Here is a 16,758-nt window from a genome sequence, read left to right as displayed (position 1 = left end):
ACGTTTCTGAGAAAGAGGAGTGGGTGACTGTATAACTCCAACGTGGAGGCCTTTCTCAAGGTCCACCTCCCGAAGACCTCTCAGGGTGAAAGAGCGTGAAAGGTAGTTAGCTGTGTAAGAAATGGTTTCAACAACACAGGATAGGAAGCCAACAAGTTGCCAAGGGGGATAAGAAGTGCAAAGCTAATTCATCAAGAGCTAAAAGACAACCTTTCAGGAAACGATGACCCTTTCCTCTGTAAAGGCATGCTGTCTCTTTTGTTTCAGTAAATGTATCGACCAACCAAACTTAGAATGGCCTGCTCCCTACTAGAGCTCAGAAGGTAAGCCTGGAAAATTGAGTGACTGCTGATAATGGAAAATGGAGAAAAGAAACTTGTGAGAATACACCATTGCCTGATGAATCACAAGCACTGGGTTCTATAAAAATGAGTCTGTTCTTCTTTCCTGATCAGTTCAGAAGACTTAGCAGGGCTCTACTTGCTTGGGGACATCTTGCTTTTCACAACAAATTACCCTACTGAGCACCACGTGCTGGCTCTAACTCCCATTCTGACAAATTCTCTCTGTTTTGGATTTCTCTAACCTCCTTTCTGCTCCTCCCCTACCTCCAGCCAGTCACTTTCACTTATAGACTGTATTTTTTTCTTTTTTCTTTTTTTTTTCAGATTTATTATCATTAGGTCTTTCTCCCTGCTCCTTGAACTCACATTCAAGTTTGGTGAATAAAACTGGTGTCTTAAATTTCTTCCTTCAGTTATAAAAGAAAACAAATAAACACACACACACACACACACACACACACACACACACACACACACACAGCCTGTCTGACTCCACACTCTCTTAAGAGAAGTCCAGGATGTGCTTTTATGTGAGGCAACAATAAGAAAGAGAAAAGGGACATTTGCAAATGCATTTCTTTGGCGGAATCTGGCTGCTCAGAAGAGAGCTACGTTTATGTTACCAAAATAAGCTCTCCTTTTTTTTCTTTTGATTGTTAAGGGTAATCGCCCTGGCTCTGAAAGTTACCTCATTTATAATAAATGCAGCTCTAATGACTATTGATTGGGAAATCCCAGCCTTCCATTTGGCTGACAGCTCCCTCTGGCAAGTTAGAAACAATCAATAACAAAGTGGGAAGCAGTAGCAATCACACAGACCGTGTCTCCCATGGATTGGGGGTGACAGTGAGGGTAGTCCCTTGGGTTTGGGGACGGAAGCCTGATGTATGGCAACTTTGGGAATACAAGATTTCCAGAAACTTATGACGCAGTACCACAGAAGAGATCTAGTCAAAGTAGACATAGCAACATTTCAAGGTATTTCTGGAAATGTGCCATATATTATAGCAAAGTGTTCCTCTGTCACATGGTGGAATGGGCTCCGAGGAAAGTGCTAGTAACTGGAACGGCGTGTCAGACTGAAGAGGCAGGCAATAGTGTGTAATGATTACACCCACACTTTATAGGGTCAGATACCCTGAGCTGAACTCTCAGTACTACCACTCGTGCACTGTGGGACCGTGGGCAGGTTAACTTTGACGTACTGGTTTGTCACGGGTAAAATGGAGATGTCATTAGTACCTACCTCACAGGGGTTTTTGAGGATGAAATGATCCACGTAAAGCACTTAGCTGTACTTGGCACTTAGTAAACACTCCACAAACGTTAGCCGCTGCTCCTGATGTTACTGTTAAGAGTAGGATTGGGGCTTCCCTGATGGTGCAGTGGTTAGGAATCCATCTGCCAATGCAGGGGACACGGGTTCGAGCCCTGGTCCAGGAAGACCCCACATGCCGCGGAGCGGCTAGGCCCGTGTGCCACAACTACTGAAGCCTGCACTCTAGAGCCCACGAGCCACAACTACTGAGTCCGTGTGCCACAACTACTGAAGCCCACGCACCTAGAGCCCGTGCTCTGCAATAAGAGAAGCCACCGCAATGAGAAGCCCGCGCACCGCAACGAAGAGTAGCCCCCGCTCGCCGAAACTAGAGAAAGCCTGTATGCAGCAATGAAGACCCAACGCAGCCAAAAATAAATACATTAATTAATTAAAAAAAAAAAGAAGTAGGATTAACCCCAGCCAGCCCCTGTTCTATGGCCAGCTAGAGGCTTTGACCACAGTATACCCTCCAGATTAATCCTGACAGGGGATGCCCATGGTTATTTAGCAATTCCAATTAATACTATATTTAATCAATAATCCAATAAAATATAAACCATATACCAGTTTCTTATGTCTAGAATTTTATTTAGCATATATAAACAATTGAGATTGTACACCTGAATGTGTGAGGTTATGTTTATCTCTCTGAAATTTTCTCTTGTTGATTTCAGCCTGTATGACAATTTGAATCTTTAATCTTCATGCCCCATTCTTTCTGTTTCTCCGTATGGCACAACAACTGCAAGTCTAGCCAATAAACCCAATAATCCACTAACGCTTGAGTCCTTTGCACAATTTTCCCACCAAAGGATGATCTACACTTTACTTCAAAACTTCTGGTGACTAAAACTATCTCCCCAATTCTCATGGCAATCCAGCCTTTTGTTACTTTTTGATAAACCTTTTATTTTGGAATAATAGTATATAGACCCTTCTTTAGTCATCTGTATTCTAAGATACTGTCCACAAATTCATCCTTGTGAGAGTGTGGGCTTCTGTGGACAAGTGATTTATCCTCTTCCCCGACACCACAGACAGCGTGTATGTTTCCACACCACTAGGGTTGGTCTGGGCTGTATGGATGACTTTGTCCAGAGCCACAGTGACCATGACATGAGCAGAGGCCTTTAGCACCATTAAGCTTGGCTACTGCCTGCCAGTGACCTGTCATGAGAAGTGCACACCCCAGGCAGCCGGTGGTCCAAGGAGGATGAGAAGCATGTGAACAAGATCTGAGCCACACCTCCACCTGAAGTAAAGGCCATCTCACCTGCAGCCTGACACACAATAGCTCAGCAGAGTCCAGCTTGGACCAGCCATACCACACTCTCCTACAGACCCATGAGCAAGAAATAAATGCTCCTTGCTGTAAGCCACTGGGTTTGGGGATAGTTTTTCTCGCAACATCGTTTGTGGCTAATCTGATTGATGTACTCTCTATTTTAAGCCAGAACATCATAAGCCATAGCTAAATTCCTTGCTGAAACTGCAACGTATCTCCGTAACAGCCTTCTGAAATATCCGTCCTGTAATCATATCCCAATGGTAATTCAGGAACTTAGTTTAGTATCAAGGTCATCTAGCCCAGGGGTTAGAGCCCTCCCACCCCCTGGGATTTAATTTATCGGCAACGGGGTCTAGGCATCAGTATTTTATGAAATTTCCCTGGGTGGTACCGACATGAAGCCAGGATGGAGAAGCATCGACTAGTGGGGAGAGATGTGGAGCCTGAACTGTGTTTTTGGAAGACAGGCTAAGGAAACAACAGAGGGCACAGAATCCCTGTCAGGCCACGAGAAGGCCTGTGCAGGAGTCCACCAAGTAGGGTTTCCATTACAGTAACAACAACTATAAAATCTCATCAAGTCACTGTCACTCACTCAGTAGGGGCAAAACAAAAGCTAAGGCTGGGGGGCCAGTGACATCTGTAGACATTGAAATGTTGAGAAACTAGAAGAAAACTTTTAGTCTAGAAAGTGTTTTTCAAGACTGCACCTTGGAAGGCCTGATTAATTATGGTGTCTCCAACTTTATAACCTAACGGATTTTTCTTTCCTTTTTAAATAAACCACCCAGTTAACAAGTTTTTCCAACCCATTGTAAACTCCTCTGGTAACCCTTGGACTTGTCAGTTGTGGTTCCAAGTCATCACTCTGCTCAAATTATGTTGATTAGAAATCTAGAAAGTCTGACTTTAAGCCTTGATATAAACAGGATCAACAACAAATGATAAAAATTACAAGGAAAACTGATTAGAAGGTATGAACACAGTGGTTACAAGTCAGAAAGACACTGGTTCAGATTTGGATTTGCTGTTTATGAGCTGAGGGATCTTGGGCAAATTACTTCAGTTTCTTTATCTCCATTTCTTCATAGACATGAAATAAGGTACAGAATTTGTTCACCAGAATTCTAGTGAGAAAGATGGTAACCTAAGGCAAACTGTGTTTCCAGGGGGTAGCAGACAGGTGACAGAAGAATGAAAATGGCACTAAAGGAAGGGAGAAATACGCAGGGGAAATGGGGTGACCATTAGGGGCTCTGGGGGAGCAGAGGGGTTTGTGAGTGAAGGGGGTGGTGTCAGTTTCCCACTGTGGCGGTGTTACCGAAAGTGAGGGCCCGGCTGCTCACTGCGCAAAAGCCAAAGAAGAGACAAGGTTGGTGGAAAGGAAAGTTTGCTTTATTTTGGAGGCCAGCAACTGGGGGAGAGGGTGGACACCTGTCCAAAGGCCGACTCCCGCCATGACAATCGGGGGCAAGAGCTTCTAGAGATGGAGGCAGCGGGCTACATGCAGAAACAGCACAGGCAGCTCTGACGGTCACCTTGAAATTGGCCATGGGGTGGTCTGATCAGTGTCATCTTGATTGTTTTAGGTACAGTTAGTCTTTAGTTCCAGGGTCGGTTTGTTTCCATTTCTTGAGGCCAGCTCTCGGAATCGTGGCAGCTTATGTCATGCCTACAGCCTGGTCATCATGTAGTTAACGTCTCCCACCTGGTGGGGGTTTTAGTATCTACAAGACAGCTCACAGGAGAGGGCTCAGAACATTACCTATAGCCCTTGAGGAGGTACCAAAGGGCCTTGACTTTGCTTAATGACTAAACTATTATTATTTGGTCTCCTTTGACTGTTTTCCGTTGTTTCTGCATTTGCTCACTTCTCTGATTAAACTTTTGTTTGGCTAAAGTTTTTCCACAGACAAAAAGCAGGCTGAGCACATGAGGGGAAGGACCATAGCGTCCTGCTCCATTTCAGGAGGAAATTTAGAGAGGAGAGACATTTAGGGAGGGTTTGCATGAAGTTGGCTGGTGATGTCCCTTTTAAGAATGCCTGAAGGGGCTTCCCGGGCTTCCCTGGTGGCGCAGTGGTTGAGAGTCCGCCTGCCGATGCAGGGGACACGGGTTCGTGCCCTGGTCCGGGAAGATCCCACATGCCGCGGAGCGGCTGGGCCCGTGAGCCATGGCCGCTGAGCCTGCGCATCTGGAGCCTGTGCTCCGCAACGGGAGAGGCCACAACAGTGAGAGAGGCCCGCGTACTGCAAAAAAAAAAAAAAAAGAAAACAAAGAATGCCTGAAGATCCACATCACTTGTCACAGTTTCCAGAGCTGAATTCCAGAAGGTGGTAGACACGTTGGCTCTAACATGGCCTTATAATGTCAGGGTTGTTGTGAGGATAAAAATGTGGTAAAATGTAGAAAAGCATTTGTTCCAGCACATAGAAAGTATCAGACAAATGTGTGATACTAGACCACTTATTATTATCATGACTGTTATGACTATTAATTTTTCCTGTTTTTAATGATAGCTAATAGGCATCCATTTATTCCAGAATGTTTATTGTAAAAGCCCATGGCACTACGGGAAGCATTGGTTAATGTAACCTACAAGATAAAAAAAGAACGTGAAGGATTGAAGGGTTTTCTGGAGACTTCAGAATCCAACTGCACTTTTGACTCGATTGTTTTGACAATTTCAGGCCAAAACAAAGGTGAACTAAGTGAAGTTTTCAGGTTGCTAAGAGAATGCCACCCACAGAGGCCACACTGATAACATGCAGAGCTGCAAGCCAAGCGATGGGGGCAAGTCCATTTGCTGCTAGTTTCCAAAACTGTTCATGACAGTTTAGCGAACAAGAGAGAAAAGCTGAAGGGAGTGAAATAAATGAAATGAAATGAAGGAATCTATGGCCTTTCCAATCCAAAGAAACGAAAGTATGGCCTGAAATAAAATAAGTTCTGACACAAACTTTCTCTTTTTAATTTGTTCCACTTGTACTCAGCCAAAGAAAGTTTCTAGTGTCTCTGACACGCTGAGGACAGATCACTCAGGGACAGCTCTGCCCATGCACTCAGCAACACCCCTGCTAAAGGTCAGCAGTGTCCAGAGAAACTCAATGCCAGGCTTGTTCAGGGCCAGGCCCGGGGAAGTGAGCCACCCTGAAAGGAAGGCCCCTCTTCGTGATGCTGAAAACTCGGCCTCTGTGAACTGGTGCCGAATCAAATCTCAGAGACAGAGTTTTGGGTGAAGTGGAGGCTGGAGTCTGTTCCCTACAAACAAGAAATCAGGGACACAGAAAGGCTTCCATACCCAGGAGCACCACAGGGTCCTTCTCCGTTTCATTCCCTGCAGAGCTCGAGGGGGAAAGAACCTGGTGCCCAAACATAGGCTTTAGAAATGCAAAGCAAAACACAAACCACTTTAATCTACACCAAGCAAAAGCTTGCCTCATCCAGGCAACAATTTAGTTTCCAGTTGGAAACCTGTTTCAAACACTCCCTGCTGATGTGCAACCTTCTTCAACTGAATGCAAGACCATTAAGCATGAACCAAATGTTGCTTGAAGGAAATACAGTTGTGTACCTAAAAGGAAATTCCCTCTGGAAACACTGAATTATTCATTTCCATGACTACTACTGCATGTGCCCTGTGCCTGGTAGACTTAGGACATGTCTTATCTCCAGCAGATCCCATCAGAAGGGAAGGAGGAAACTGGGGATGTGTGCTTCTATTTATATTTCTCTTATCTGTTTTCAGAATGTGTTCATGTAGGGCCTTTAGTTCACTGGAGCTGTGAGTATTTAAGAAAGCATAGGCTGAGCTAGGTTCCCTGGTATGAAATAAAAGACACATTCTGACATATACTCCTTTCATCTCCAAAGGACTATAATAAAGATGGAATCTTCGCAACTTCACTCTGGGCTAGAAGTGAGGGATCAGCATGTTGGGGAAATGTGTTCTTATTTTCCAAACGAAGGTAATTTTAGCCACAATTCAGTCCATTCAGACCATTACTGGAGCAATCATTTTTCCTTATTCTAATATTGGGACCCTTTGGCTATGATCTCTATAATCTCTCCCACGTGCTGTGTGTGTGTGTGTGTGTGTGTGTGTGTGTGTGTGTGTGTGTGAATTTCATTTCGAAAATCTTACAAACTCAATAATTACATACATTTCATTCTGTATGAGCTGAACCATTTTCATAGTAAAGAATATAATTTCATGAACTCAGGACTACCCCAGAACATAGGTAGATGAAATAAAATTGATGGAAAAAAATAGTACGTGTCATGAAGATAGTAAAGACCGTTACACAAAAATGATATTTTTAAATGTACGTGTTGCACTATTTACTAACCATGGAGAACTCTTGACGATCCTTTAGCTCAGTGGTCCTCCACCAAGAGGGAATTTTGCTCCCTGCGGAGCATTTGGCAATCTTTGAACTATTTTTGTCACAAATGGAGTGGGTGGGGTGAGAAGTACTACTGGCTTCTAGTGGGTAAAGGCCAGGAATGCTTCTGAACATCCGACAATCACTCATGTACAATAATTCTCTGGCTCCAAACGTCAATGGTGCCACTGCTGAGAAACCCTGTTGCAACGACAGTCCTCGGGAACACCAACAGAGAAAATGAGGACTCAAAAAGATAGACCAAGAGCTGAGAACAAAGGGTTGATGATGGCATAGCCATGCTGGATTTGGAGGAATCTGGCCATGCCAGAAAGAAGAAGCAGCAGCAAAAAAGAAAATGGAGTAAAAGAAATATCAACCTATAACCAACATATGACTACTCTACTCTACCTGGATTATATTTTCCTTCGGAAAGACTTAAGCCACACAATTTAAATATATAACTGCATTAAAGAATAAAGGGGGCTTCCCTGGTGGCGCAGTGGTTGAGAGTCCGCCTGCCGATGCAGGGGACATGGGTTCGTGCCCCGGTCCGGGAAGATCCCACGTGCCGCGGAGCGGCTGGGCCCGTGAGCCATGGCCGCTGAGCCTGCGCGTCTGGAGCCTGTGCTCCGCAACGGGAGAGGCCACAACAGTGACAGGCCCGCGTACCACAAAAAAAAAAAAAAAAAAAAAAAAAGAATAAAGGGAACACATATCGTTAATGGAACAAAATTTTATAGGAACTTCTGAAAAATGGGAAGCAGATAGAATAGAATTGATAGAGAAAACTACAATCCAAAATAGGGTAGGATGGGGCCCTGGGAAAAATTTTCAAACAAGACAGAATCACTTTATGAGGCATAGAGCAGTATTTCCTAAAATTGGCTGCACATTTGAATCTGGGCATTTTTTAAAGCTTCCAATGTCCAAGCCACACCCCAGACCAATTAAATCACAGTGTCTAGGGGAGGGATGCAACGTGAGCATTTCTGTAAGCTTCCCTGGTGATTCCCATATGAAGACAAATTTGGAAACCACTGCTGTAGGAATAATCAAAGGAAAATTAATGGCAACCAACTAAAGCTGTGTTTCTCAGAATTTCACCTACATATGAATCACTAGAGTATCAGGCGAAACGCAGATTCTAATTCAACAGGCTTGGGGTGGGGCCTGAGATTCTGTATTTTTAACCACCTCCAGGGGCTGCCCACCTTGCTGGTTCACGGATCACTGTTAGAAGAGCAAGGAGCTGAAGAGAAACAGACAGGACAATCCCATCCCCCTACCCCAGGCCCCTCCGGTTCCCATAAATACAGAAATTGCCTCTAGTATCAGGCCTCTGGTTAGAGCACTGAGGCCCGTTCTCTAAACTAAGTGGAGGAGAGCCCTGGTGGAGGCCAGGAGAAAAGCAAAGAAGACCCCAAGTTCACTCCTGGCCTGCACAACAGACAGTGAGAAACAACGAAGTAAAGGCAACTGAACTGAGGAGTTGAAGATATTTTGGGGCATAGTTTTCAACCGCAAGAAAACAAAGCAAAACAAGGATATAGGTTACAATAAAAATAATTTTGACAATGACCTTAATTACCAATGATAGTGAAATCTTACAACTAAACATTAAATAGCCACTAAAAATTATATTATGGAAGAATAAGTAATGATATGGAAAGAAGTTCGTGATGTAGCTTTAATTCAAAAAATCTAGCAGGCTGGATAGAAGGGAAAAAGTAAATAAGCAAGTTAGCAAGAAAGAAATACTTTCAAGAGTATATATGCCTAGTAAGTGAAGTAAGTCAGACAGAGAAAGACAGATATCATATGATATCACTCATATGTGGAATCTAAGTTTTTTAAATGATATAAATGAACTTATTTACAAAACAGAAACAGACTCACAGATTTCGAAAGCAAACTTATGGTTGGTTACCAAAGAAGAAACATGGAGGGGGAGGGATAACTTAGGAGCTTGGGATTAACATATACACACTACTCTATATAAAATAGAAAACCAACAAGGTCCTACTGTATAGCACAGGGAACTCTACTCAATATTCTGTAATAACCTATTACAAGAAAATAATCTGAAAAAGAATGAATATACATGCTATACACCTGAAACTAACACAACATTGTAAATCAATTATACTTCAATATGCATATATTTTTAAAAGAGTATATACACCTGCAGATTATTTATCATTATGTCTGGGGAAGGGGTGGTGGAATTGTTGATTTTTTTTTTTTTTTTTTTTTTTTGCAGTACGCGGGCCTCTCACTGTCGTGGCCTCTCCCGCTGCGGAGCACAGGCTCTGGACGCACAGGCTCAGCGGCCATGCCTCACGGGCCCAGCCGCTCCGCGGCATGTGGGGTCATTCCCGGACCGGGGCACGAACCTGCGTCCCCTGCATCGGCAGGCGGACTCTCAACCACTGCGCCACCAGGGAAGCCCTGAATTGTTGATTTTTATCTTCTTCTTGGTAGAGACAAGGTAATAGAAATTGCACTCTCTTCCTCAAAACAAAATATTTAGGTCTCAAACTTTACTGAGTCCTAGTCTCAATGCCCAGGGGTTAATTAAGCTGCTCTCGATGGCCTTCTCAAGTCTCTGGTCCTCTGCTACCAGCAACACCTATGGTCACGAAGAGCCAGTGATGCCCCCTGCACCCCAGCTTCATGCTGTTAATGGACTATCTGGTGCTACTGATAAACTCTCCTAACCTTGCGCTCCAACACCACCCAAGAGCTCCCCCAGCTCGACCTACAAGCACAGCTCTTTCTTCCCAGGGCAAAGAAGTCTGAATCTTAAGTGTCGCAGTCATTTGAGGCTAGACTCAACTAGACCAGAAAATCTTGTAAATAGTGAATAGCCTTCACACACTTGTTTGGGTTTCATGTCTCAAAATGGTACCCAGTGGTACCTATATAGACTTTTCCCATCTCAAGGGCTTTCTATGAAAGTCTTAAAACCAACTTACGTGGTCCCAACCATAAGCTCTCACATTCCTTTTTTAATTCCCACATTGGCAGGGCTGGGGGGAAGGATTTATATGGTACTTGGTGATCGGCCTTGACTTCTCAGGATTCCTGAGGTTGATCCACTGATTATGGCCCCTTCATGACTCTCATACTGACTTTAAAAAAATTGGTTTTTGAAGAAGCTTGTGGCATAGCACTTCACTGATGAGCATATTAGCATAACAGGAATTTTGTTTTAGAAAAATTAATAAATCAGAAGACTATAAGCAAACAAAATGTAAAGACTCTGTCATAAGTGACTGCTACACCATGGGTCCAATTACAACACCATTTAGCTATTTTAGCATCACTTGATGTAGAAAGAAAAATTGCTGGCAGTATTTCAAACCCCACTCCCACTATTGAGATGGTATTTCAAGTTTCTGGCTAAAGATTCATGTGCGGTTGCTCCTGTTAGACCATCAGTCATTTTGTGCCATTATGGACTGAAGTTATTAGCTTTTAACACTTCTTCGTAATTAGATCAGCACAGTTTTCTGTTACAAGGCAACAAATCAATAAGTCAGCGGAAGGAAATATTTCCCCCCTCAGGCAACATATAAATAGGCCATTAGCCTCAAATGTCTTTGAAGTAAATTGCTTGAAGTTTATTGTCAAATTAAAATTCCTCGAATTTGTTGAGAATCTATCATAGGTTTGTTTACACTTAATGCTACAGTAGTTATAACTCAGCTATTTGTTTAGCTATATTTTTCTCATTCAGGTCCCTTTCTTGTTAAAATGGAACAACCATCTACCTGCTAAAGAGAAAGCTAAGAAGCTATCATTACAAAATATAAGAATACGAGTCAAAAAAGTCATGTTCACCCAAGTCACTTAGCTCAAAAGTATTATTTGTAAATATGTTGTCCATTACATTAACTTATCTTTCTAAAATTTCACTGAGAAGACACTCTAAAAATGCAGTTAATGAAAGACAAACCACGATTCTGGAAATCATTAAGGGAAGTGGTGTAAGGATAAAAGAGTCTGACAACTAAAAAAAAATGTCTGACAACTAACAATATCCTTTACTGGATGTTCCAGTTGTTAGAATCATATATGGTAATTAACACTTTGGCATTCGGTTTCGCAAATCAGTCTTCTGTGACTTTGGCTGCATTGACGGATTTCCCAAAGCCTTACCATTTTTGGTGAATTTACAGCATTGGATTTCTAATTGTTCAAAGCTAAAAGCTAAAACCTACCAGGAACCCACCAAGAGACAGACACTGAATTAAACCCCTATCAAAAACATTTAGCCAAACACTTTCCTATTTCAAAACAATGACTAATTCTAGACACCAAGGGACCAAGAGCCAGTATGAAGAAAGCTGTGCAGTGATCACAGGATACTCCAGCTGGAAAGAACCATAGCTTGGTTTTGGGGAAAGCTGGATTTTAGACAATCCCTAACTCTCCATATCGAACATATTGCTAAGATTCTTACTTGATAACATTTTTTCGTAAGTATAATAAATATATTGGCTACCTCTGTTTTTCAGGGATGGGGTTTCAAAATGAGAAAAAAAATGTCACCAATATGTAGTACAAGAGGACAGTAAAAATCAAGAAGAAAGCATTTTCTCCTAGGGTTTCTTATTATGTGGAACTCAATGCATCTCAAAATAAAACCCTCCATCCTCTTCCCCATCTCTAAAATCCTGGCTTATCTTCCCAGCAAATTATTTTATTCAATGGTGTGTGTCATTATTCTTCTATCAAAGAGGCACAAATTCTTAAAGGCGTCTTTTTCCTTTCTTCTTCTTTATATACCAACTCAATTTATCATGAAGTCCTATCAATAATTCAAAATAATTCATCTCTGTTCTTCCTTATTTCCTCTGCTAGGTTCCTAACCTAAGCCTTCATCAAGACATCCCTGAGCATAGAACATAACGTAATAATAGATCACATAACTTACTGGTTTTATTCATTACCATAATGTAAATGTTCCAATTTTACAGTTTTTTCTTGTTTCCTCCACTGAAAAATCTATTTCTTTGGGACTGGAACCTGGTAACCATGAAATCAGAAGAAATCTTAGGGTTGATTCAGATAGGGTGTGATTACATTTAGATAACATATTTTGGACTTACTACAGAGGCTACTTTTCTAAATCAAGTCTTATATCTGCCAAATGCAGAGTTTCTCCCTCTTTTCTTTTTTTTTTAAGTTTAATTGGAGTATAGTTGATTTACAATGTTGTGTTAGTTTCAGGTGTACAGCAAAGTGAATCAGTTATACATACACATATATCAATTCTTTTTCAGATTCTTTTCCCATATAGGTTATTACAGAGTATTGAGTAGAGTTCCCTGAGCTATACAGTAGGTCCTTGTTGCTTATTTATTTTGTACATAGTAGTGTGTGCTATCCCAAACTCCTAATTTATCTCAAACTCCTAATTTATCCCTCCCCCCAGTGTTTCCCCTTTGGTAACCATATGTTTTTTTTGAAATCTGTGAGTTTGTTTCTGTTTTGTAAATAAGTTCATTTGTCTCATTTTTTTAGATTCCGCATGTAAATGGTATCATATGGTATTTGTCTTTCTCTGTCTGACTTACTTCACTTAGTATGATAATCTCTAGTTGCATCCATGATGCTGTGCAAAATGGCATCATTTCATTCTTTTTTCTGGCTGAGTAATATTCCACTGTATATATGTACCACATCTTCTTTATCCATTCCTCTGTCAATGGACATTTTGGTGGCTCCATGTCCTGGCTATTGTAAATAGTATATTATATTACAAATACAGTACTATCTTAGTTACCGAGTGCTTCAAAGTTCTGGAGCTGGAGGATCCATGTCTCGGATAATCCACTCCCTTCACGGCTGTTGGCAGGAGGCCTCAGTTCTTCCCGTGGGGCTACACGGGCTGCTTGAGAATCTTCATAACATGGTGGGTGACTGGTTCCTGCCAGAGTGAACAGTCCAAGAGCAAACAAGGCAGAGCCAGGATGTCTTTTATGATCTGTCTTTGGAAGTCACACATCATCATCTCATTGGTTTCCCAGGGGTCAGCCCCACTTAATGTGGAAGAGGATTACACAACGGTGGGGTTACCAAGAGGCAGGGACTATTGAAGGCCATTTAGGAGGATGGGTACGACGTCAATAACGAACTTTCATGTGCGTGTGTTGCGGTCATCAAACAGTTTTGTGGGTCACTACTTCATTCTACAATTTCCCAGATTACAAATGTATCCTTGATTACAAGAGTAACTTCTAATTTGGAAATTGTCTAGAAGTGTCTAGAAAAACACTAACCTAAAGCTTTGTACGTAGAATCAGAGCGATAAAAATGGAACCAATTACTCGCATTCAGATACTCTAGACAAGTCATTTGAATAAATGGCTACAACAGATTTTCTCCCCAGTCCCACATGTTTATATTTATTTATATACCTTCTCATCTTGTTTCTTATAGGACGGCAGAAAATCTATAGATACTCATAATCATGGGTCCTGTTTTCAGCTCACCTCTTGAGTTTGAGACCTTAGGTAAACTGCAGATTCAATTACAGTTTTAATAACCTCATCTTTGCCACTCAAAAGTGTGGCCCAAGGACCAGCAACATCATGACCATCTTGGAATTTATTAGAATTTCAAGTTGGCGAGCCTCACTTTAGACCCCCTAAATTAGAATCTGTGTTTTTAACAAGATGAGAGGTGATTTGCTTAGGGATTGTTTATCTAGGAACTACTTCACAGACTGAAAGCTGTTATGTCACATTTTTTACGTCTCTAAAGAAAAACACATATCGGGACTCTGTCAGAAATCTCAGAACACTGTTGACTGAGTGGCATCACTATGACCTCACCTGCTGGACAGCCTCCCTTTGCTTTTCCCAGGGAAAAAACAAAGACTCATTGCCATTTCTCTCTGTAAAATCTAAGTATGCAGATAAACAGAGTTGATTGTGGGGAATACATCTTTTCATTTTTGTTTTGTTTTCTCCTAATGTACTGAATACAAAGTGCATTAGGCTCATAATTAATGTTATGGTGAAAATCTTACTACAAAAGTACACAAGACAAAATCGCAATTCTCATCGGATAGTACAGGTTTCCCAACTCCCACCATGACTGTGGGCAAACCATCACCTCATTCTTAGTCTCACTTGTCTCATGAGTAGAATATGGGTCAAAAGAGTAACTAAACAAGTTTTTCTTTTTACATTTTTTTGCACTTTTACCGTCAGCAACATGTATGGATTTTAAATGCATGGCATGATGAGTTTTAACAAACATATACCCCTGTGTAACCCCCAACCAATTAAAATATGGAACACATCCAACACCCAGAAAATTCCCTAGGGCCCCTTTTAGTCAATCCTACCCTCTGGAAGGGATGGATAGAGAGGAGTTTTCTAGATAATACTCCAGAAATTAGAGCTGCAGGGGACTTCAGTTTAGCAATGAAAGGGCTGAAGTTTATCTGTGGTTTTGCACTAGTGAGTGCAGAGCTGAAAGCACAATGCAAGGTGATGATTTGATATATGTATATACTGCAAAATGATTACCACAATAAAGTTAGCTAATACATCCATCACCTCACATAGTAACCATCTTTATGTGTGTGTGTGGTTAAAACTTTTAAGATTTCCCCTCTTAGCAACTTTCAAGTATATCATACAGCATCATTCATGATGGCTTTATTTTCAGGTAGAATCTCTCCAAGTGGCAAAGACAGCAACAGCAAACCTAGCCTTGCTTTCTTTAACTTAGCTACCCCAGTGGAACATTAGAACCTATTTCCTGATGGTTCCAGCAAGTCTCAGAATAATCCAGGTGGCCCTATTATGTCACAAATTCACCCACAAGGAAAAGGACGAGTTATTTATGTTTATCTGAAACACACTCAGTGAAACTTAACTTTACAAATTCAACTCAAAGAGGACTAAAACTTGGGCTCATTGTGTTTAGTGGGGTACTGTTAATAAAACACATAATAATCCGACAAGCTTTATTTTATATGCCCAGAGCCCTGTGTTAAGTTGTTTAAGTTAAAAAAGAAATAGATGACAACTTTAACTCTTATCATCTGAGAGTTTATTACCTAGCAGGGAGGCAGGACTTAAATAAGAAATTAGAGAATATAAGACAATATACAGTTCTATGCAACACTGGAGAATTCAGACTAAAATAGATATGAGAATTTATTAAAGTTATTAATTAGTGTTGGTAAAGTATATTTGCTATATGGCCCAGCAATGCTACTCCTAGGTATTTACTCAAGAGAAATTAAATCATATATTCACAGAAGACTGGAACAGAAATGCTTATAGCAGCTTTACTTGTGGAACAACAGATAAATGGATAAATAAATTGTGGTATATTCATACATTGGAATTTTACTCTGCGATAAAAAGAGAATTATCTACTGACATGGATGAATATCAAAAACATTATGTTTAGATAAAGAAACAAGGCACAAAACACAACATACTATATGACTCCATTTAAATGAAATACTGGATAAGGCAACTAATTTATGGTGACAGAAAACAGATCAGTGATTACTTGAAGTTAAGAGGGAGGGATTGACTTTTAAGGGACATGAGGGAAACATCCAGAGTGATGAAAATATTCTATATCTTAACTGGTTACACAGGTATAAACATGTAAAAACTCATCAAACTGTACACTCAAAATGAGAGCATTTTAGTTTATTTAAATTACACTTCAATAAGTTGATTAAAATACTTAAAAGGGATTCATTTAGAGCAAAGGACCAATGTTATTAGAGCAATCAAGAAGGTAATCTATTAAGATTTTGTCATTGAAAATAGTTGTGAATTATAGAATGTGAAAGAGAGAGAGAAAGAGGTGGTTAAATTGCCCGACATGATGTGATAAAAAGAACCTGTGTGCTCGATCCAAACACATCTTCTCTTCTAGATGCTGTCTTTGCCACTAGCTGGCAGGAAGGTGATCCCACTTCCATCACCTGTAAAATTGACCACAACCTACTTTGAAATATTAAGTGATATTAAATGTAAAGATTAAATGAAATTAAAAGGATCTGATGAAAAAGAAGAAAATCTAGTCAATGTATTAGAATAAGGACTATAATGAACAAGAAGTGATAGAAGATGATAGAGGATGGATGGATGGATAGACAGGTAGATAGACAGATAGATATAGAATGGAGATATATTATAGTTAATTTTGGCAAGAAGTACTGTCAAGCATAAGGAGGCAATTCTGTGCACAGAAGTGCATGCTTTGTGGAAATTCTTTGTTCAGAAAGACAAGGAAAAGGAGGCTACAGAATGATTTCAGTACTTTGACTGCAAAAGTAGTCACTGTCATAACAGGGGAATGTGAGGCAAAGATATTCACCAGGAGTAATTTATTTATTTCCCACTCCTGTCCCCACGATTCCTATTACAA

The sequence above is a fragment of the Monodon monoceros genome, unplaced genomic scaffold, assembly GCF_005190385.1.
Source record: "Monodon monoceros isolate NGI ecotype Baffin Bay Population unplaced genomic scaffold, NGI_Narwhal_1 Super_Scaffold_11, whole genome shotgun sequence".
Classification (NCBI taxonomy): Eukaryota; Metazoa; Chordata; class Mammalia; order Artiodactyla; family Monodontidae; genus Monodon; species Monodon monoceros.
This window is presented reverse-complemented; position numbering follows the sequence as displayed.